Source organism: Bos grunniens, chromosome 7 (genome assembly GCF_055505025.1).
Source record: "Bos grunniens cultivar Pamir isolate PY7600 chromosome 7, Bosgru_T2T1.0, whole genome shotgun sequence".
NCBI classification, from domain to species: domain Eukaryota; kingdom Metazoa; phylum Chordata; class Mammalia; order Artiodactyla; family Bovidae; genus Bos; species Bos grunniens.
Genome location: NC_141171.1, coordinates 61941426 through 61962404, shown reverse-complemented (window position 1 = coordinate 61962404; position 20979 = coordinate 61941426). Strand labels below are relative to the sequence as shown.

Below are 20979 nucleotides of genomic sequence, written 5' to 3'. Positions count from 1 at the left end.
TCCTCATAAAGATCCCTGACCCAACCACTATGGCCCAGCTCAAATGCCACCGTGTAAAACCTTCCTGGATTACCCTTTCAGTATTCACCGACCCCTTGTTTGGATTGCCCCTGAAGGTTGTTGACAAGGCACTTTCCCAGACTCAGCAAGTACACCTCACCCCAGCAGTCAAGGCCCTACTACATCCTGGACGTGTCTTATGCCACCCTTCTCTCTCACTGGGCTCTGCCCAGGTTGACGTTCTGGGCCTTGAAAATGACAGGTCTGCTCCTGACCCAGGGCCTTTGCGCCTGCGGTTCCCTCTACTTGGAATGGTCTTTTCCCAGGGGGATTCCATGTTCCTTCTTATCACTCAGGACTCACCTCTCTGGGGTGGAGGGGTCTTCCTCTATAATCAGCCCTACCCTTTCCTAACCCATCTCTTTGTTTTCTTCATAGCGTTCAACACAATTCAGTATTATCTTCTTTATAAGTTTCCTTGTCTATTATCCATCTCCCTGCCTAGAACATAAGCTCTGAGGGGGAAATGACCTTTTTTGACTTGTTCATCCCCTAACCCTGGGCCCTAGAATAATGCCTGGCAAAAAGTGAGCACTCAGGAAGCATTACTATCTGCATGAATGAACTGGCAGGACACCTCTGCATCTTTTAGGGCCGTTTATACTTTCAAACTCAGAGTATAGCCATCTGTTAATACTAATGCTTTCCCTTTTTAGAATAGGTGATGCATTTACATGGACTAAAAAAAATTAAACACATAAAAAGGTATATGGTGAAAAAAAGTTCCTCTCCCTCCGAGTGCTCCACATCACAAATCAGGTAGCAACCGTTAATGGTTTCTTATAAGTCCTTGAAAAAATTTCTTCCCGTTTTCATTTAAACAATCATTTAAAAATTCTCACACTTTAATGTTATAAAAGTAATAAATTGAGCTAATTTCAGCAGTGACTATACTAGAACAGCACATTACCTCATCTTATCCTCACAAGAACCCTAGAAACCCCTATTTTACAGAAATGGAAAATGAGGTCCAGAGACTTGTAAGTAACTCACCCAAGATCACACAGCAAAGGGTGGCAAGGCTCGAGTCAGAACCAGCTCTGTGTGGGCCACAGCACAGGCTCAAGCCGCCTGCTTGTCCCAGAGGTCCCTTTTGGGAATTACAGGGGACAGAGTCGGTGGAAGTCAGGGTTCAGTCTGGGGACTGAGGTCAGGGATCAGGTGGGGTCAGGCCCTAGTAATCTGTAAATTCACCACAGGCCACCATTCCTCTTTCTATTGCCAGTGCCCAGCTGGCACAAAGTCAGTGTTCACTTTGTGTTTCTTGAGTAAGGAATGAAGAAATGGACACGTGAACAAATGGCCCTGTGCACAGATGGATGGCACAGGCTCTGGCCAGGGCTAGCAGCTCAGTCGGCGGCTGGGAAAGTTGCTCCCTTTGTCACCCCTCCCCACTGAGGAAGCTAATTAGTTCTTGAGGAATCTGACCTGGCCCTCCCTCCTACCTTGCCCTTATTAGCACTGGCCGTGACATGCTGAGTGGGTCTCCCAGGACAGTTTTCCTAGGCATCTTGCCAGCAAGGCTCAGAATTCATGGACTCTCAGAGCTGGAAGGGCCCTTACAAAGGAGCTTTTTCACTATCAGCCCCATTTTATAGATGAAGAAATCAAGGTCTGGAGATGACTCAAGGTGGAGCTCACTCCAGGGGAGGCACACAGAGCACAATGACTGCCAACAGCCAGTTCAAGCGGCCACAGGCTCTCTGGCCCCAGCCTCCTCTTTCCCTCCTCCCATCACCACCTGGCTCCCTACCATACACACCTGTGCCCACCTGTGCAGAACAGCTATAACACAGCCTGCCCCATGTGCCCCTGATACCTGTTTTGCTCGTGGTAGGGCTCCTCTCCTGCCTAGATCACCCCATCGATAAAAGATGACAGCTTTGAAGGTTGAGCCAGGCTGCTTCCCGGGGGGGAACTTAGGTAGGGGCAGGCCAGCCACACAGGAGGAGTTGCTCAGCTCATGCCATGTCCCTCTCCTCTGCTCTGTTTAGAAACCAGGCCTCCCGGGCCAAATCCAGGCTCTGCTATTTGCTAGCTGTGTGACCTTAGCAAGTGACTGCTCCTCTCGGAGACAGTTCCCTTAATTGAGAAGAAGGCAATAAAAGCACTGACATTAGGGTTTGGAGGCTACGATGAGGTCATAGATGCCAGGGAGGTCATTGTCTTTCAGCCCAAGTAGACAGGACAGAGGCCTCATGCTTCCATGGAATGGAGCTGGCAGTTGGTGACCCCACGTGACTCCCTGGAAGGGGTCAGAGCTGCTTCTAGCAAAGGAGATTCATTCCACAGATCATAGTCCTGAGGGGATATGACTCTCTAATGGTCACACAGCAGGGGATTCCAGAGTGATCGGCAGGCAGGGATCACTGCCCCAAGTCACAGAACCTCAGAATCTCAGGGATGGCTGTCACCGTGTCCACCGCCCCACACAATTCCTGCACCCCTGAAACCACGTCCCTGAGTGTCTAAGCCTTACACACTCAACTGGCAGGGTGCTCACTAACCTAAGGATGCGCCTTCTACTAATTAATATTCTTCAGCTCTAAAGTCACTCCTTATGTTAACTCCCACCTCTTGACATGACTCTGCCCCCCACCGCCACACAGATAAAGAGCTTTCTCTTTCCAACTTACAGCCCTGCAGAGACTTCAGCCACAAGTCCCATCCCTCAGGGCACAGTAAGGGTAAACATCCCTGGGCCCACCAGCAGCTCTTATGACACAGCTGCAGCCATCGTAGCGCATACTGATTGGGCTCTTACTGTGTACCCAGACATGGACTTCACACATACTATCTTATTTAATTTCTGAAACGATTCTATGAAGCACAAATTACTATCATTCACTTAAAAAAAACAAAACCTTTTTATTTATTTTTGGCTGTGCTGAATCTTTGTTGCTATGTGTGTTTTCTCTAGTTGTGGGGAGTGGGGGCTACTCTCTAGCTGTGGCATTTGGGCTCAGCAGTTGCGGCTCCCAGGCTCTAGAGCACAGACTCGGCAGTTGTAGCACATGAGCTCAGTTGCTCCTCGGCATGTGGGATCTTCCCAGATCAGGGATCAAACCTGTGTCTCCTACACTGGCAGGCAGATTCTTTACCACTGAGCCACCAGGGAAGCCCCTATGATTCACTTTTTAGTGATGAGAAAACCAAGGCTCAGAGATAATGCCCAAGGTCACAGAGCCGGAAAGCAGGGGCGGGCTGGGCTCACCCCTGGCTCTCAGGACTCTAGGGAGCACCAGGCTTTCCAGCCAGCAGTTTCCACAGTGCCAAGCTCCTAGACAGGGCCTCAGTGTGTGTATAATTCAGACCTTCCAAAGCCTCTGTGCTTCTGTTTTGTTTTTCTCTTCGCTTCTCTGTTTCAGTCCTATCCCAAGGCTGGTTCTCAGGGTCACAGGGCTAGAAAATGCTCCAGTGTCAGAGCATGAAGGGCCCTCAAGGAGAAGCTGGCCTGGGAGGCTTTAGAGAGGGAGAGGGTCAGAGAGAAGGCCATGGGCCAGGACCTGGTCTGCTGACCTCCAGCCAGCCTGGAACCCTTCCCCTCGCTACTGTTCCCAGACCAGAGGAACCCAGCAGAAAAGGCCAGGGGGTGAGACAGCCCTGCCTCCGAGGGAGCTCCCGTACCCCCATCCAAGCCCGCAGTGACTCCATGGAAAAGGAATTTGGCAGGAGGCTTGGACCAGGCCCAGCCAGCAATCCAGACGACTTTTGCCACCCTGCACAAACAAAGCTGAGAGAATGGGGGGCTGGGCCAACTATAGGCACCTCAGGTCCCCCCACTGCAGGGCATCAGGGGCGGCAGCTCCACCCCAAATTCCCCAGACTAGGGAACTGCCACCCCTGGTGATGCCCCAGCTAGCTGGGTTCAAGATTGTGGTCCCCAGTGTCAGAGACACAAGAGATGGCTGTGGCCCACAGCGGGCAGTCCCCTTGTTGAGCCCCCAGTCTTCTTGCACCCGTAAAAGCCGTAACACCCCCCTCTTCTCCCAGTCTCTTCAGTGGTGATCCTTGAAAGACCGACCCTTCTGGAGATGCAGGGATGAGGGCAGAGCTGCCCCAGGGTCAGGAGACCTGGGTCTGACAGGGTTGAATCCCTAAGTGGGGAAGGGGAATAAGAAGCCCTGAGTACACCCCTAGAGTGAAGCTCGCAGTGGCTGCTGCAATGACTGAGCCCTCAGCGGCCCACTGTAATGTGCTGCGCCATGCACTTTATGCCCATCATCTCCTTCGATCCGCCCAACAATCACGAGGAATAAGTACTGTTATTCTTCCCAGTTTGCAAATGAAACTAGAGCTCAGAGAAACCTGCCCAGGGTCATATGACTTGTAAATAGCAGAGCTGGGATTCAAAACTCCCAAGCCTGGTTGCTGAATCTCATTTCTTAACCACCTTGCCTTCCGGACCCTGACTCTGGTGGCAGGGGTGTGGATAGAGGCTCTAGTGCTCTCCGATGCTGATCTGCGGGCCCCTCTGTTCCCACATCTGACAATCAGCACCCACCATGATGTTCTCTCCTCTGCATATGCAGCTGCCTAAAGTGGCTGATGCTTTCTTCCCCTTCTTCGTCTCAGGAGAAGAGCTGATAAACTCATTGTTACTAAGGGGGAAATGACTGTTAGGACATAAAAAACTAGTGGAGTGGAAAGAGCACTGTGGGGAGTCAGGAGACCTGAATTCGAGCTGTGCCCAGGCGGTGATAAGCCCTTTCTCTCACCCCATCACTTCTGTTGGCAGCTGTCTGTTCTGCTGACCATCAGGCCTCTTGACCGAGGATCCAAAGGAGGGAGGCGGGGCAGGTGAACGGAGGCCAGAGCAGAAGGTCAGGACAGGGAGAGAATTCAAGGAAATGCTTCTTCACACGGCTGCCGTCAATGGGAGTGCCTGGGCCCCGAGCAGGGTGGAGAGGGTCGGGAAGCCAGAGGTAGGAAGAGAGACTGGCTGGAGACAGCCCATTGTGGCTGCCTGGAAGTCTTGGCAATGGGACAGGTAAACAGGCTGGGTAAACTGCCCCTCTGTGGGGTCAGGAAAGAACCAATGGCTGGCCGCTGCACAACTTCAGCCTCAGCTGGGGGCAGGAAGATGAACTGGGCCTGAGTAATGGCCTGGCTACCTTGCCAGCCCCTGCCCCACATCCTCCCTACTGAAAGGAGGAAATGACACAGGCTTCTTTCCCTGGGGAGTTCTCCATCCACGCCAAAGTCCTGGTGAGCACAACCTGACTGAGTCCCGGCAGACTGCCAGGTCTCTTCTCAGAGGCGAATAATTCATACTAAGGTGAGAAGGACTGCCAGACGGGAGACGATAGGAATGAAAGTGGAGAGCCCCAGACCTAGCTCCAGCCTTGCCATCAACAGGCTGGCAGAAGTCATTGCATGCCTCTCCCTTAATGCCCCGGGGGGACCTGAGACCAGAGAAGGATGCCCTATGCCCTGAGTCACACACCCCAAACCACCGAGACTCGCTTTACTCACTCTGGCAGGGTCCTCCCTGCTGTCCTGCGCCCCCCTGGATGCCGAGCCGGCCTCGGTTCTGAAAGCCTTCTGGAAAGGCAGCCCATCGACTAGCTGACAGAGAGGAAAATCCTACATCGACGGCAACGCAGAGGAGCTGGATCTGACTTCTCTCCTCCACAGATGACTCAGCCTAGCTCTTTATCAGGAAAACCGATTTTGCAACAGCCTTTTAAATGGCCTCTCCGCCTCCAGTCTCTCCCCCGCCAATCTACCCGCCCCAAGCTGCCAGATTCATCTTTCTCCCTCCTGACTCCACTTGTGTCGGGCCTCTCTCCTCCTCTCCAGGACGTGGGGCGTCAAGCAGCCAGGCCTCATCCTGGCAGTCAGGGCTTGCCCAAGAGCTTGCTCACTGCTCCCTGCATCCTCAGCAAGGGTCACAGGGGGTCCAAAGGCGCGTGTTTCCCTCACCTGCCCTGTGAGTTCCAGCCTCTGCTATGGGTCTGCACAGACCCCTCCACCCAGAACACTGCTCTGTTTCCTGTCCTTTCTATAGGTTCAGTCCTCACATCATCCAGGTTTTATCTGCACCACTTAACAACCTCATCACTTTGCATATTATTCGTTTGAGTGAGAGTTCTCCTCCAGGGCATGCTCACCACATGCCCCATGCCAGGCCTTTCCTTCATTTACAGCAGCCAGGAGGACAGTGGTCCCCTCAGCTCTGCATTAGAGAAGAAATGGACTCGGAGGGGTGAAGTGACTTGCTTAAGGTGGCATGGCTAGTCAGAGGCAGAGGTGGGATTCAAACCTAGGGTTGCCCAGCACCAGCCCAGGACCCATCACATGGGCCATGCTGCCTCCTCCCAACGTCTTGCTTTGCAGCAGTCAGGGTCTGGGTCTGATTTCCCCCAGAGAGCGCAAGAGCCTAGGGGCAAGGGTCTCAACTGCTTCTGCCTTGTCCCCTGCACCTTTCCTGGGGGCTTGCCGAAATGATGAAGTCGATGAGGATGCCACAGCCAAGGGAGTTGCTCCAGACACTGCCAAGCCAAAGGTGTAGCCTGTGTGCTCTCGTTGAATCCTCACGGCAACTCATAAAGGAGGCCCCCTTACTGCTGTTCTAGGGATGAACAAAACAAGACCAGAGAATCGGCAAACTCACCCCAGGTCTCCCATCCAGCCAGAGACAGGCAGGGTGGAGCTGGAGCTGGGAGGCGGACTGATTCCACGCCCGGGACCCTCCTTCTTAAGAGCTCTGCCCACAAAGCACAGTCTCCCCACCTACTGTCCCAGGCCCAGCCCAATTGCTGCTTCCTCCAGGAAGCTCCCATCAACCCATTCAGACTCCTAGATCAATGCTCCTGCCCTGTTCCACCTGGCCCAGGGGCCTCCAACAGGACGGGGTTTAGAGGAAACAGACTGAGAAAGCCAAGGAACCGAGGCCCAAAGAGAAGGAGGCTGGGACTGGTCCAGCTCCTGTATCTCCTGCTGGCAGGGGGTTGGGATCAGGCAGCACAGGATGGGTGGGCCAAGTCAAGGGCCCCCAGGTCAGATTGGCATGGGCCTTGGTGAGCAGCTAACCCTGTAGTCCACAGGCACTGATCACTGCTGGCTGATGCTGTGCGGTCCTCCTCTGCTGAAGGCCAGGAGCCATCACCTTCTTCCACCTACTCTACTAGCTAGTAGAGGCAAGCTCAGCCCCAGATGCACAGCAAACTGGAAAGGGTTGGTTCCCAGGGAGCCAAGCTCAGACCCAGGCTCCCCCTCCCAGTCGAGCCCTGCTGAACCAGGCCTGCTCCCACCCCCAAGCCCTCTCCTTGCAGCAGCCTCCATTTTCTCTGCTCAGGGAGCCTTGAGTGTACAGAAAGGACTACAGCACCCTACCTTTCCAGAGAAAACACTTGATCCAGGAGACAAACAAGTGGTGAGCGAGGGCAGAGGAGAGAGAATTTCCCCCAACCTGTGCCTCTCCCACGAGTAGAGCGGGGTCCAGTCTATCTCAGGGTCCCCAGCACCCAGCCCAGGTGTACCAAGTCGCTTCAGTCATGTCCAACTCTGTGTGACCCCATGGACTGTAGCCCTCCAGGCACCTCTGTCCATGGATTCTCCAGGCAAGAATACTGGAGTGGGTCGCCATGCCCTCTTCCAAGGGATCTTCCCAACCCAGGGATCGAACCCACATCTCTTGTATCTGCCTGCATTGGTGGGAGGGTTCTTTACCACTGATGCCACTGGAAAGCCCAAATATAGCCTTTCCTCTTGGTTCTGTGGCAGCCTGTAGCCATAGCTGTTCCCATCCTCTCCAGACTCAGCAGAGGTCATCACCCAGGAGGGCTCCCACAATCCAAATCCACCTCCCATTTTACTCCACCAGGCATCCCAGGAGACGAATTCTAGATTTGTCTAGGTCTCAGATTCCTTGAGATCCTAGATCCCAGATCTAGAGAGTGGTTTCTGGAGGAAGCAGGGAAAGGAAAGAGAGAGGTAGTAACAAGCCCGTAGGTGAAAAGGGAGATGAAACTCAAATGGCAGTGTTAGATCCAAGAGGCAAAATATTCCATTGAGTGCCAGGAGAACATAGAGCCTAAAAGAGAGATGAATGAGGATGAAGCAACCTGGGAAGTCTTCCTGGAGGAGGTGGCATATGCCCTCCTTCTGAAAAGATTGAGTTGTGGAAGCATTCCAAGCAATGGGGCAGCCTTATGGAGGCTGGAAAGCTCAAGACAATCCCCACCTGACTCCCCTACCCCACCTCTACTCATACCCCAAGTCAAGACAGCTGGAGAGGAAAGCACCTCTGACGGGGGGATACACCCCACTCATTAGGCTTGCCCAGAGGCTGATGGTGACTGGGATGGTCCAGGTTGAGTTCCAGGGAGCTATGTACATGAGCAGGCTCATGCTCAGAGCCCAGAAGCACCATGGTATCTTCCCCGGGCCTCCGGGTGGGTTACATAACCTCCCCACTGCTGGGGCCACAGATTCAGCCGGGACCCTCCTCCGCCTCCACCTCCCCAGCCATCTGTCTGTGCTGCTTCCCTCTCATAGAGGAGGCCGCCGCACTGCCGAAAGCAAGGCCAGCACCCTGTGGTAAATTCCCCACATTCCTTCCTCACAGAAAAATAAATAAGGAGGAGAAAAAACCCTGGAGGAATGATAATGACGGCCCCAGCACGCAGCAGTCCCAGCTTGCTGCCCTGCCCGCCCTGTAGAGCAGAGCCTGTCCTGGGGACGAGGGTGGGCACGCTGCTGCCTCTCCCTAGGAGGCATCCTCACTGCAGGCCTGGGGTAGACAGCTCGCCTTTCTGCAGCTCCCTTAGCCCTGTCAACTCACTTTTGGTCTCAGGTTCACTCATATCTGCTGAGGAAGGCGCTGGGAATCTTAAGTGGTCTACCCTCTCACTGCTGTATCTATTCAGCCTGCCCGCCCTCCCTTAGACAGCCCTCCTTTACCAAATCCAACCAGAGGGGCAGCCTGTTCCCTTCCCATGTCCTGCTCAACAGAGCATCCTGTGAGGGTTGCCTTTAGTACGTCACTTCACCTCTGGGTCTCAGCTTCCTTATTAGGAAACTAGAGCTGATTATATCTGCTTTGCAGAGTCACTGCTGAGCAAATGAAATGCAGAAATTATTTCTATAGCATAAAACACTGTGCATACCTGAGGGGGATTTAAATTCAGCCTTTGCACAAACCTACCTCTGTATAATTCTCCCAGGCTAGGCTGCTGGATGTCTCCTTCCCCCTTCCAGCTATCTCTGGGTCTGGTCTCCCTCTTCTGTTCACAATCAGGCACAGTGCAACCTTTCCCTCCCCCTGACACCCCTCCCACTCCAGCATCCTCTCAGCAAAGGTGCTCTAGTGTCAACCTCTAGCTAACATGCTGTGGCAGGGGAGAATCAGGTTTGAATCCCAGGTCTGTTTCTTGCTGGATTTGAGTGCCCAGGCCCCCTTGGAGTGGCCCCCAGACCCAAGACTCCTGGGAGGGAAGGTGTGGTCGAAGCTCCCACCACTCAGTATGTAGTCCTGCAGCCCTGAGTGGGCAGAAGGCTACCAATTCCTCCCGTGCCATTCGCCAGTTACTGGGTGTATCTGGCTCCCCTCCAGCCAGAGGAGAGGCTGAATCATCCAGCCCCACCCTCCCCTTGTCCTTCACACTGCAAAAGGAAAGCAGACTGGAGATCAGAAAATTTGGTTCTAGTGTCTGTTCTGTCACAGTATGGACTAGATGTTGGACTAATTCCTGATCTTCTTTGAGCTTCATTTTGTCCATGTGTTTCAGAGAAGACATCAGACTTCTCTGATTCCCAGTGAAGTTACCCCCTTCACTGGGAAAGCAGTGATCCCCAGAGTGTGGCACCTCCATACCTTGAGTGGGAGCAAAAGGAAAAGTTATGACCAACCTAGATAGCATACTGAAAAGCAGAGACGTTACTTTGCCAACAAAGGTCCGTCTAGTCAAGGCTATGGTTTTTCCAGTGGTCATGTATGGATGTGAGAGTTGGACTGTGAAGAAAGCTGAGTGCCGAAGAATTGATGCTTTTGAACTGTGGTGTTGGAGAAGACTCTTGAGAGTCCCTTGGACTGCAAGGAGATCAGCCCTGAGATTTCTTTGGAAGGAATGATGCTAAAGCTGAAACTCCAGTACTTTGGCCACCTCATGCGAAGAGTTGACTCACTGGAAAAGACTCTGATGCTGGGAGGGATTGGGGGCAGGAAGAGAAGGGGACAACAGAGGATGAGATGGCTGGATGGCATCACTGACTCGATGGACGTGAGTCTGAGTGAACTCCGGGAGTTGGTGATGGACAGGGAGGCCTGACATGCTGCAATTCATGGGTTCGCAAAGAGTCGGACACGACTGAGCGACTGAACTGAACTGATACTTAACATCTTACTAGTTATGTAAATTTCACGCGTATATTGGAAAAGGAGTATAATAAACACATCAAAGGTATATTACTGCTTGCTGCTGCTGCTGCTAAGTCGCTTTAGTCGTGTCCGACTCTGTGCGACCCCATAGATGGCAGCCTACCAGGCTCCCCATCCCTGGGATTCTCCAGGCAAGAACACTGGAGTGGGTTGCCATTTCCTTCTCCAATGCATGAAAGTGAGAAGTGAAAGTGAAGTCGCTCGTTCATGTCCAACTCTTCATGACCCCATGGACTGCAGCCTACTAGACTCCTCCGCCCATGGGATTTTCCAGGCAAGAGTACTTAGGGGGAGGTAAAAGTGGATATCTCAGTAACAAAAGTTAGACAATTTAAAGGAAACAAGTAAGTACAGGTGGTGCATGAACTCATTCATTCAACTGATATTTATTGCTCACCAGCTAAGGGTCAGGCACTGTTCATAGCTATGAAGAGAAATAGACAAATCCCTGCTTGCATTCTAGCAGGGGAGCCAAATAATAAACGTATGAGTAACTGTACAACTAAGTCACATGGTAAATTCTATAGAGAAGAATAAAGCAGGAGAAGGAGATACACAGATGGCATGGGGTGGGGAGTGGTGTGCAAAGGTACATAAGGTAATCGAAGTGGACGTCACTGGGAGTCACGTCTGAGCGAAGAAGCGAAGAAGGTGAGGGAGTGAGGCTTGTGCATGTCAGGGGAGACCAGGCAGAGGGAACTGCTAGGGCTAAGGTCCGAAGGCAGGCTCACACCCTGCAGGTTTGAGGATGGTGCATGAAATGTGGAGGTGGGACATGAATAAGGAAAACATTTTCTCAAGTGGCCTTTCTACCTCTGCCCTGCAGGGTCTCGGGGACCCCCCTGCATTGCAACTATTTGCGTGCACACACGCACACACACACCCTGCAACACTCACGTTCTCAATACCTCCTTAATGCTGGCGAGAGCCTAGCCGGCAACAGCATATCCTCCTCCACACACACGTGCACCCACAGAGGTGGCAGAGCCTACACACCAATGTGTGCACACAGAACAACCATACACATGACGTGGAGACACACAGGCACTCAGGTGACAGATCGACACAGACACAACAGGTACACACCCTGTGGGCGGACACACGTGTCTCCCTCTTGCCAGCCTGCCCTGTCTCCAGGTAACGAGGTCACCAGACCACCTTTGTCTGGAGGGCACATGACCTGATGTGTGGTTTCAAATTCCCTTCTCCGCATCTCTGCATCTCAGTCATGGTTTCCCATTTCCAGGTCAACATTAAAATCGGCCACATGATGCTCAAATGTCCTAAGGGATCGTGTTGCTGTGGAAAATGTCCCCCTTTATATCCCTTCAGCAATTAAATGGAAAAGCCATGTAAAATGCCTAGCACAGCATTGTAAACGGTACCAGCAGCTCTGGCATCATTGCTCATCAAAGTCATCTGCATCCCTGGCTTCATCCCTTTAAGGTGCTCAGGGGCAGCTGATGAGTAGGAGGAAGGGCCAGACCAGGAACTTCAGGCCTCGGTTTTAGTCTCTATCTGGTCTCCAACTCACTGTGAAGCCTCAGGCAAGTCCCTTCACCTCTCTGGCCCAGATCAGAAACCTACAGGTGCTGCAGAATTTCTTGGGGTGGGGGGTGTGTGTGTCCAAAATGCTGATTCCTGGGCTGTGCCCCAGAGCCAGGACCACAGAATATTCATGCTAACGGTCTCCCTGAGGGGTTCTGAAGTACTGCCAGGTTGGGGACTCAAAGGGCTTTAGAGCAATGATTTTATCTTATTTTTTAATTAAAGAAAAAATTTGGCTGTGGCATGAGGGATCTTAATTTCCCAACCAGGGATTGAACCCGAACCCCCTTCAGTGGCAGTGTGAAGTCTTAATCAGTGGACTACTGGGGAAGTCCCTAGAGCTCCTGATTTTATAAACATGTTTTTAAGTAAATTAACAAATAGGAAAATGCTTGGAACAGAGTCTGGCAAATAGACCCCATGTCAACAGAAAATACATTTAAGAAAATATATTTATATAAATAATTCTATGCAGTAATTATCATTGAATATGTGCACACTTTTATAGCTTTCCTAGCAGCTTCACATCGGCAGAGAAAGAAGTAGAGCAGAGATTGTGATGCTATTTTACAGACCAGAAAACTGAGGCAGAGAAAGTTTGGAATCTCACAGAACACAAGTCTTTGGCTCCCAGCCAGGGTCCTTGGCTTCGCTCCTCTGAGATGTGCCACCTTGGGGCCTTGTCACCTCATCCCATAAGGCGTTGCCTTCTAGCCCACAGTGGGTATTGTGTACACAGCAAACACAATCCTTTCACCCCAGGTGCTTCTCCTGTCGCTCAGGATTCACTGACAATGGGACAACCTCAGCCAGAAATGCCCTTCTCACCAGGTAATGCAGGGCTTTCCCAAAGCCCTAATGCTCAATGCTACCATTTGATCTGGAATGGTCTTTCTGCTCCAGCCAACCTGAGTTCAGATCCCAGCTGAGCAACCACTACCTGGTATATGCTAAGCCTCAGTTTCCTCCTTGGTGTAGGGGTCTCATAATTCCTATCCTGCCGGGTGATTGGGAAGGTAAGATCTTCCATGTGAAGTTTGCAGCATCTGGCCTGGCACACAGGCTCTTGCGATGACAAAGCACCATTAACTCGCAGGCTAAGTGTGAGCTCCTGGAAGGCAGGAACCCACGCCTACCACGTGCCGTATGCTCGGTTAATATGCGCCGAATGGGTGAGAAATGAGATGATATCGCGAACTTCTTTCTGATTCCCAGCTCGCCATTGTCTTTCATGACCCATTGCCCAGCGTGGGAGCTGGAGGCATGGAGCAGGGATGGTCAGGGCCAGAGGGGGAGGGGCCCTGGGTCCTGGGTCCTGGTAGGGCAGTGATGAAGGCCGCCGGGGAGGGCCGTGTTCTGGGAGACCTGAATGCAATCCTGTTGACTCAGAGGCATAAATAATGCACCAGCACGATCTCTCCTCACCATCCTGTCACGCTAAGAATAGCACCGGCTACCCTTTCAGGGATTTCTCAGGGAACAGAGTAGGACACCAAGATGGGGACAAGCGGGGAAAGGCATTGCTGGACTCTGGACTGTCAAGCGTCCTTTCTTCAAGCCCACTTTTCCAAACCCATTAGTCTGAAGACCCTGGAGGTCAGAGCTGGCCTGGGCAGTCAGGCACCACCCACCCTCTCCCACCAGAATTGCTCCTCTTCCTCCCCACTTCTGATGCCGTCTCAATAAAGCCCGTGCCCCAGGCCCAGCCCCCACGATCCCCCCTCATTCATGTGATGAATAAGTACAGAGTGGGTGGTTCCCTTCTTATGTATTTCATCTGTAAGACTTTGGAGAGGGAGGAAGATCCTATAGCTTTTAATTAAAACATTTTTTAAGTTTAAAAATGACTGACTTAAAACAGTGATTCTCATACTTTAATGTGCATAGTAATTACTCAGGGATGTGGTTAAGTTGCAGATTCTGATTCAGGAGGTCTGGAGTGGGGCCTCAGAGTCTGCATTTCTAAGAAGCTTCTGGGTGATGCTGATATTGCATCCATGATGGCCATACACTGCGTGCAGGAAAACTCAAGTATTTCTCTATAAAATAGATGGAGAAACCAAGGTCCAGAAATGAATACAATTATGCCCAAAAGCATACAGCAGAGCTCAGCTCACAACGCAGGCCTCCTAACTCCTCCTAGGGCTGGGTCTTAGCAAGGCTTTGGGGTTGAATGAACGTGCCTGGAGTGGAACAGGGGACAGGCCACAGTTTCAGGCAGTGGGCTTCGGTCCAGCGGCAGGCCTTCCTTCAGCCAAAAGCTGAACCTCCTGGTCCACAGGCTCCCACCTGAACAGAGGCATTCAGCTGGAGTGACAGTAGCCTCTAGCCCAAGATCTGGCCCTCCTCAGCTTGCATTCAAGGCCGCAGGGACTGGAACCCTCCTGGGAGGCAGGATGAAAACACGGACTATTAGAATGCAAACAAGATCCAGGCAGAGGAAGGTCAGGTGTGAGCACTCTGCATTGTCATCCTGTGAAGTGGTTGGGGGAGCGTGCAGGGGTCTGCTGCACAGTCAGGATGGGAATGGGAGGGAAAACAGAAAAGAAAGGAGGCAAAACCAGCCTCTAAGACCAGCACTAGGAACAGCTCCTCCCTTCTAGGCTCGGCCTCAAGCCCCTTTGCTGGCTCCAGGCCCCGCAAGACGAGCCTTACTGCCCCTCCAGGCTGCACTGCAGCTCCCCTCATGGTGTCTGCCCTCCCTACACTCCAGCCATGCTGGCCTTCCTTCAAGGACTCAGACAGGCATCAAGCACTTTGCACCTCAGGGCCTTTGCACTGGCTGCTACTCCTCCCTAGAACCCTCTCTCCCCATGTCCCTCAGTTGTCCCTTTCTGGTTATACCTCTCCTTGAGGTCTGTTGACAGGTCTCAGGGAGGACGCACCTTTCCTAGGAGGTCACATTCCTCCCACAGCACCTTCTACCTCTCCTCCAAATTCTCATGAGATTTGTAATTCCATCAATATTTGTTTTAATGTCAGTCTGTCCTGCCCCATGGTCAGGAGCCCCTTCAGGGCAGGGACCTCGACTGTCATTTCTCTGCTGTATCCCTGCCCCCATGCCTAGGCCATTTTTGTTGGTATTTAGTCACTAAGTCATGTTCCACTCATTGTGACCCCACGGACTGCAGCACGCCAGGCTTCCCTGACCTTCCCTGACCTACTGCCCAGAGTTTGCTCAAACTCATGTCCATGGAGTTGGTGATGCCATCCAACCAACTCATCCTCTGTCACCCCCTTCTCCTCCTGCCCTCAATCCTTCCCAGCATCAGGGTCTTTTCCAGTGAGTTGGCTCATTGCATCAGGTGGCCAAAGTATTGGAGCTTCAGCATCAGTCCTACCAGTAAATATTCAGGGTTGATTTCCTTTAGGATTAACTGGTTTGATCTCCTTGCTGTCCAAGGGACTTTCAAGAGTCTTCTTCAGCACCACAGTTTGAAAGCATCAGTTCTTCAGTGCTCAGCCTTCTTTATGTACAACTCTCACATCTGTATGTGACTACTGGAAAAACCATAGCTTTGACTATACAGACTTTGGTTGGCAAAGTGATGTCTCTGCTTTTTAATATGCTGTCTAGGTTTGTCATAGCTTTTCTTCCAAGGAGCAAATGTCTCTTAATTTCATGGCTGCAGTCACCGTCTACAGTGATTTTGGAGCCCAAGAAGATAAAATCTGTTGCTGTTTCCTCTTTCCCTCCATCTATTTGCCATGAAGTGATAGGACCGGATACCATGATCTTAGCTTTTGAATGTTGAGTTTTAAACCAGCTTTTTCACTCTCCTCTTTCACCTTCATGAAGAGTCTCTTTAATTCCTCTTTGCTTTCTGCTATTAGAGTGGTATCATCTGCATATCTGAAGTAATTAATATTTCTTCCAGCAATCTTGATTCCAGCTTGTGCTTCATCCAGTCCAACATTTTGCGTGATGTACTCTGCATATAAGTTAAATGAGCAGGGTGACAATATACAGTCTTGACGTACTCCTTTCCCAATTTTAAGCCAGTCCATTGTTCCACGTCTGGTTCTAACTGTTGTTCTTGACCCGCACACAGGTTTCTCAGGAGGTAGGTAAGGTGGTCTGGCATTCCCATCTCTTTCAGAATTTTCCACAGTTTGTTGTGATCCACACAGTCAAAGGCTTTAGCATAGTCAATGAAACAGAAGTAGGTATATTTTTTGGAATTATATTGCTTTTTCTATGATCCAATGGATGCTGGCAATTTGGTCTCTAGTTCTTTGGCCTCTTCTAAATCCAGCTTGTACATCTGGAAGTTCTTGGTTCACATACTGCTGAAGCCTAGCTTGAGGGATTTTGAGCATTACCTTGCTAGCAGGTGAAATGAGTGCAATTCTACAGTAGTTTGAATATTCTTTGGCATTGCCTTTCTTTGGGATTGGAATGAAAATCGACCTTTTCCAGTCTTATGGCCTAGGCCATAGTTGGGCTGAATAAACATTTGCTGACTGAATGAGGGAACAAATGAATAAAAACAGTGCTCACATCTACCTCCGTGGTTCTCAGTGACTGTTCTTACCCTGGAGAAGCTGTAAGGGACTAGGACTTGGAAGATGATGTGGTTCTAACCCTCTGCCCTGCTACACTCCGGCTGAGTGGGCTTCACAGGGCACATCACCTCTCTGAATGGGGAGCGCTGGTGGTCAGGTCTAAATGAGCAGGGGAATCTGAGAAAGGCTCTGGAAGCAGGAAAGAGCTTTAGCTGGTAACACTGCTCCTCCGTGTTTGAGGCCAGAGTGGCAAAGGGCTGCATTCAAGGCCACACAGCCAGTGTGTGGGGATGCCAGACCTCCACCCCCCCTACCCACTGCACAGCTTAAAGCCAACAGGCCCACCCAGGCCCAGTGAGGGCACCATCTGCCTGGAGGTGGGGCAGGGGTGGAGGAGGAGAGGCGAGGTGGCTGGGAGCATCCAGCCTCAGGCCCAGAGCCAGTGCTGGGGTAGGCGGGGCCTCCTGCAGGAGCCCTGAGTGGGGCCTGGCAGCTGGGCATTGGGAGCCAACTGGCGAGAGCTGGGCGGTGCAGGCCTGTTCCTCATGCGCGTGACAGTCTATTTTTTAATCAGCACCCTCCCCATCCCCCAGCTTCATGTGCCGTCCTCAAAGGTGCCATGTCAGGAATCACGTCCTGGCTGAGACCAGGGGCCACCTTGGCCATCGGTGGGAGGGTCCCCAAGTCCCACATCCTCATGAAGCCCACGAGTCCTGAGCAGCCTGGAAAGTATGAGAGGAGACTCAGGGAGCCTGTGTGACAGGCTCAGGCCTGGGGCCTTGGGCCTGTCCCTGGACTCTCTGACCTCAGTTTCGCCCGTCCATCCAGTGATGGGAGTCATGCCAGACTCCAGCTTTGGGATCCACTCAGGCGTCACGACCGACACTAAGGATGCCCGCTCGTCAGGCCCTGGCAGAGCCTCCCGTGCCCACAGCACTCCCAGTGCACTCGATCCTCCCCAACCTGCTCCCAGAGGAGGGGAGAGGGGAAGACAAGAGGCTGAGCTGGCTCAAGGGTGCACCTCAGAACCCCAGACCCAGGGAGGCTCCTCCTTCCAGCACCTAGGGGGCAGGGATGATGAGGGTCAGAGGGGAATGACTTATGTTCTCAAGCACGTGGCTTGGCCCCTCTGAGCCTCTGGCACTCCATAAGGCAGGAGAGAGCATGCTGTACTGGAGTTAAGCACAAAGGCTTTGGGGCCAAAGGCCTGATTTTGAACCTGGCCGGTCACCAGCTGTGTGACCTTGGGAAGCTCACTTAACCTCTCTGTGCCTCTGTTTCACATCTGTAAACTGTTGATAGTAATAGTACTTATAACAGTACTTACTTCATAGAGTTGCTGACATGTAAAGAACTTAAAACACTCTGGCACACAGTAACCCTAAAAGATAACTATTTCCCAAGAACTTTGGCTTTTTATCTGTCAAACACTTAGTCTCCAAGAGATTTTATTCCAGAGGATTATGTGCAGCCTCACGTAATTCAGTCTCACGTCAGCCCCCTCTCCTATCTCTGGGGCGCATCCAGCCTGCCCCCACCTCCCCCACCCTGGTGGCTGCCCCTCCTGCCAGCCCAGTGGTTTTCGTGTCTGTCGAGCTCCTTCCCACTCACAATCCCCTTCCATCCTTCCTAGTCCTTTCCATAGTAGCTCAGAACCAAAGCCTGCGGCCCCAAGGGAACAAATGATTTGTCCAAGACCACCAGCCTGTTAGCTGAGGCAGAGTGTTCAAGTATCTATTCCTGAAGCTCGATCCAGGTCCTAGCCACTATATTGTGCCCATCCTCCCACTATAAAAACCTGTCTCTGGCTAAACGTCAAAAAGTAACATACACTGAGATACGAGTCTTGAGCGAGTGTCTGTCTTCTCCAGGGCTTGCTATTTTAACAGAGATCAAAACATGATAATACTATTTGAAAGGTAATAGTTATTTTTATCTTCATATTAAATTTTTAGAACAACAGTACAGGATAGGGTCTGCTATTGTTTCTGTTTTATAGACAAGGAAACACAAGCCGAGAGAGGTTATGTAACACGCTCAAGATCTCCCATAAAGCCAGAGAGAGTCCAGGGGTCCAACCCCAGGGTCTGTGTATCAGGCATGCAGGAAGTGGCTAGCACAGGAGTAGACAGAATTTTGCTTCACCTGCAGCAGCCCTGGGAGGCCGGGCAGGGTAGGGTCGGGTCAACACAGCCCTACGCTATACTGCCTCACTGAGTGGAAAAGATGAAGCTAGGATGGTGGAATTTCAGGCAGCGGCCAGTTGGTGAAGATTTCATTCCGGAGAGAGGGATTTTGTGCACCTCTGGAGTTACAGGGCCTGGAGGCTGTCCCCATGCTGACTCCTCCTCTGGCCACACCGGGTAGCAATTGAGCCACAGTGTCCAATGACAGTTCACAAAAGACTCTGAGCTCACACTCACACTCACAGGCCTTACTCAGCAGAGCCCAGCCACCCCATGACCCTCACGGGCCTGGGTTCCTTTGGGTCCACAGCCCGAAGCGCTGAGGATGAAGGCATTTTCACAACCCACAGCCCATGCCCACCCCACTCCGCACCCCCAGCTCTTAGTTTAGAGTATTTACCATCCTCTGAAACATCTTTCCTCCCAACCAAATTCTTACCATTCTTCTAGATCCAAGTTCTGGACAATCCAAATCCACAAAGCCTGCCATGACCACACCCTCAAATACCATTCAGGTTTCCGATCAGGTGTCACCTCCGATGAGAGGCCTTCCCTACGCACCAACACGAAGAAGCCCCTCTTAAGTGCTCGCCAAATTTGCAACATGGCTTTTTGTTGTTTTTCATATGACTTTTATCTATCTGAAACTGTCCTGCTGATTTCTTTGCTTTCCTTTTTCTTCTCCCTCCAGTTAAAATGCAATTTGAAGGCAGGAACTTGTCTATCATCACTACTGTACCCCAGTGCCTAAGGACCCGTGCACCCCTAATTAGACAGGGACCCTGAGGTCCATACAGGGGTTCACCCAAGGTCACGTGGCAGGCAAGTGGCAGAGGTCAGCCTAGCACCTGCACCTCTGCACTGGACCCCCCGCAGCACGTAGCCCGCCCCCATCCCCACCCCAGCTGACCCTCTGCTGACCTGCCTTTTCCTTGCCTTCACACTACAGTGGGGCCAGAGCCTGCCAGGCCTGGGCTGCTGTGCCTCTCCACTGCCCCAGGGGCCTTCAGTGCCCCAGTCTGGGCAGTGTGGCCTGCTTCCCCCTCAGTCCCTCCCTTTCTGGCACCAGCAGCTCCGATGAGCTCATGTCTGGGAGCCTGGGAGCTGCCCTGAAGGAGAAGGTGCCTCCCAGGCCAGGCCCCTAGGCCGGGAGGTGTGTTCTCCCTGGCCCATGGCTGTCCTGGCAGGTGGAGAAAGTGGGCTGACCCCTGCCCAGCCCAGCGCCCAAGGCTGTGGGGTGGGCTCAGGGAAACGCATGTCACCCAGGGAGATGGGACATGACTACGGCTGGAGAGGAGACGTGAAGGAGGCTCCTCTTGTACTTCTCCTATCTCTCCAGAGGCTCCTCGGCTACACTGGCCCTCCTGCTTGTCGAGGAGCTGCTCTGTCCCAAGGAAAGGGGGCTCTGCTGTCTTCTCCTCACAGAACCCCCCGAGCCAATCTCTTCTGCTCCCTGGTCTCAGTCTCCCCAGCTCTAAAATGGAGAGATTAGATAAAATGCTGACTGAAGAGGCTGGGGATTAGTTGGGAACCAGGCCAGGCTAGAAATGCCACAGGGTTTTTTGTCTTTATTTATTTAGTTTTTTTTTTTTTTTTTTTCACCTTAGGGGAAAAGTAACAGATAACAAGCGAAGGAAGGAGTTAAAGACCTTATTTTAACCATGTAAATCCTGATTTCAACCACAGTTTCATTTAGGTACTAGACTGGAGAGAAGGGAGGTGGTCCCAAGGGCCAGCCTGCAAAGTGGCGATTGGGAGCCAAGGTTGGCATAGCAGCAAACAATTCACTTTTGGGAAGTTCTCTGAATATCAGACTAGGGTGATTTGTGTCCATTGCCCTCATTGTACAGATAAGGAAGAGAGGAAGAACCAATGCAAGATCCCACTGGGAGACAGAGGCAGGGGTTCCCGCCCCACGCACAGTGTTTTCATCTCCCTCAAGGTGCCATCCCACTGTCTGACATTAACACAACAGGTCTGGGAGGAGGAAGAGGCCATCAGTCTGTCTCTGGTGCTGTCCCCCAAGACAGGATGGGGCCCAGGCCTGGGGTTGGGGACAGGCAGGCTGGCACCTGCAAGGCTTCCAGTCCCTTACCTAGCCTACCCTAGTCCCTCTGAACAGCATCCTATCTCATCCTAATCCTTGCACCATGACAAGGGTGGGGTAACCTCTGACTGCCCCTAAAGCCTCTACCAGTGGCTGCTGTCTTCAATGCAGGTAGCCCCTCAGGGGCCACCCGCCCACCCTCTCACTGGGAGTCAGAGAGGGCAGGGGGCTTGCCCCAAGATCACAGA

At 52.1% G+C, this 20979-nt stretch overlaps 2 protein-coding genes and 1 long non-coding RNA gene across 7 annotated transcripts in view; 1 reads left to right on the top strand and 2 right to left on the bottom strand.

Annotated features, from left to right (window-relative positions):
* The window catches only part of LOC147369682 (uncharacterized), a 148255-nt gene that overhangs the window by 28647 nt on the left and 98629 nt on the right, over positions 1-20979 (top strand). The gene's annotated exons all lie outside the window — the stretch shown is intronic.
* The window catches only part of SYNPO (synaptopodin), a 56981-nt gene that overhangs the window by 10490 nt on the left and 25512 nt on the right, over positions 1-20979 (bottom strand). The window contains exon 1 of one of the 3 annotated variants that reach the window (XM_086412451.1): positions 5536-5849. The exons of the other annotated variants lie outside the window; for them this stretch is intronic. The gene's annotated coding sequence lies outside the window, so the exon portion shown is untranslated. Of the gene's footprint in view, positions 1-5535; positions 5850-20979 lie in introns of those variants that run through there. 3 annotated transcript variants of the gene reach the window in all.
* LOC147369684 (uncharacterized) lies at positions 13845-19740 on the bottom strand. Of its 3 annotated transcripts, XR_015167748.1 has the most exons (4): positions 19606-19740; positions 19124-19237; positions 14176-14376; positions 13845-14031 (listed from the first exon to the last, which is right to left on the bottom strand). It is a non-coding gene; the product is annotated as an uncharacterized LOC147369684 (long non-coding RNA). The 3 variants fall into 3 exon arrangements; XR_015167749.1 differs by lacking the exon at positions 19124-19237 and having other exon boundaries at positions 19606-19706; XR_015167747.1 differs by lacking the exon at positions 19606-19740 and having other exon boundaries at positions 19124-19538.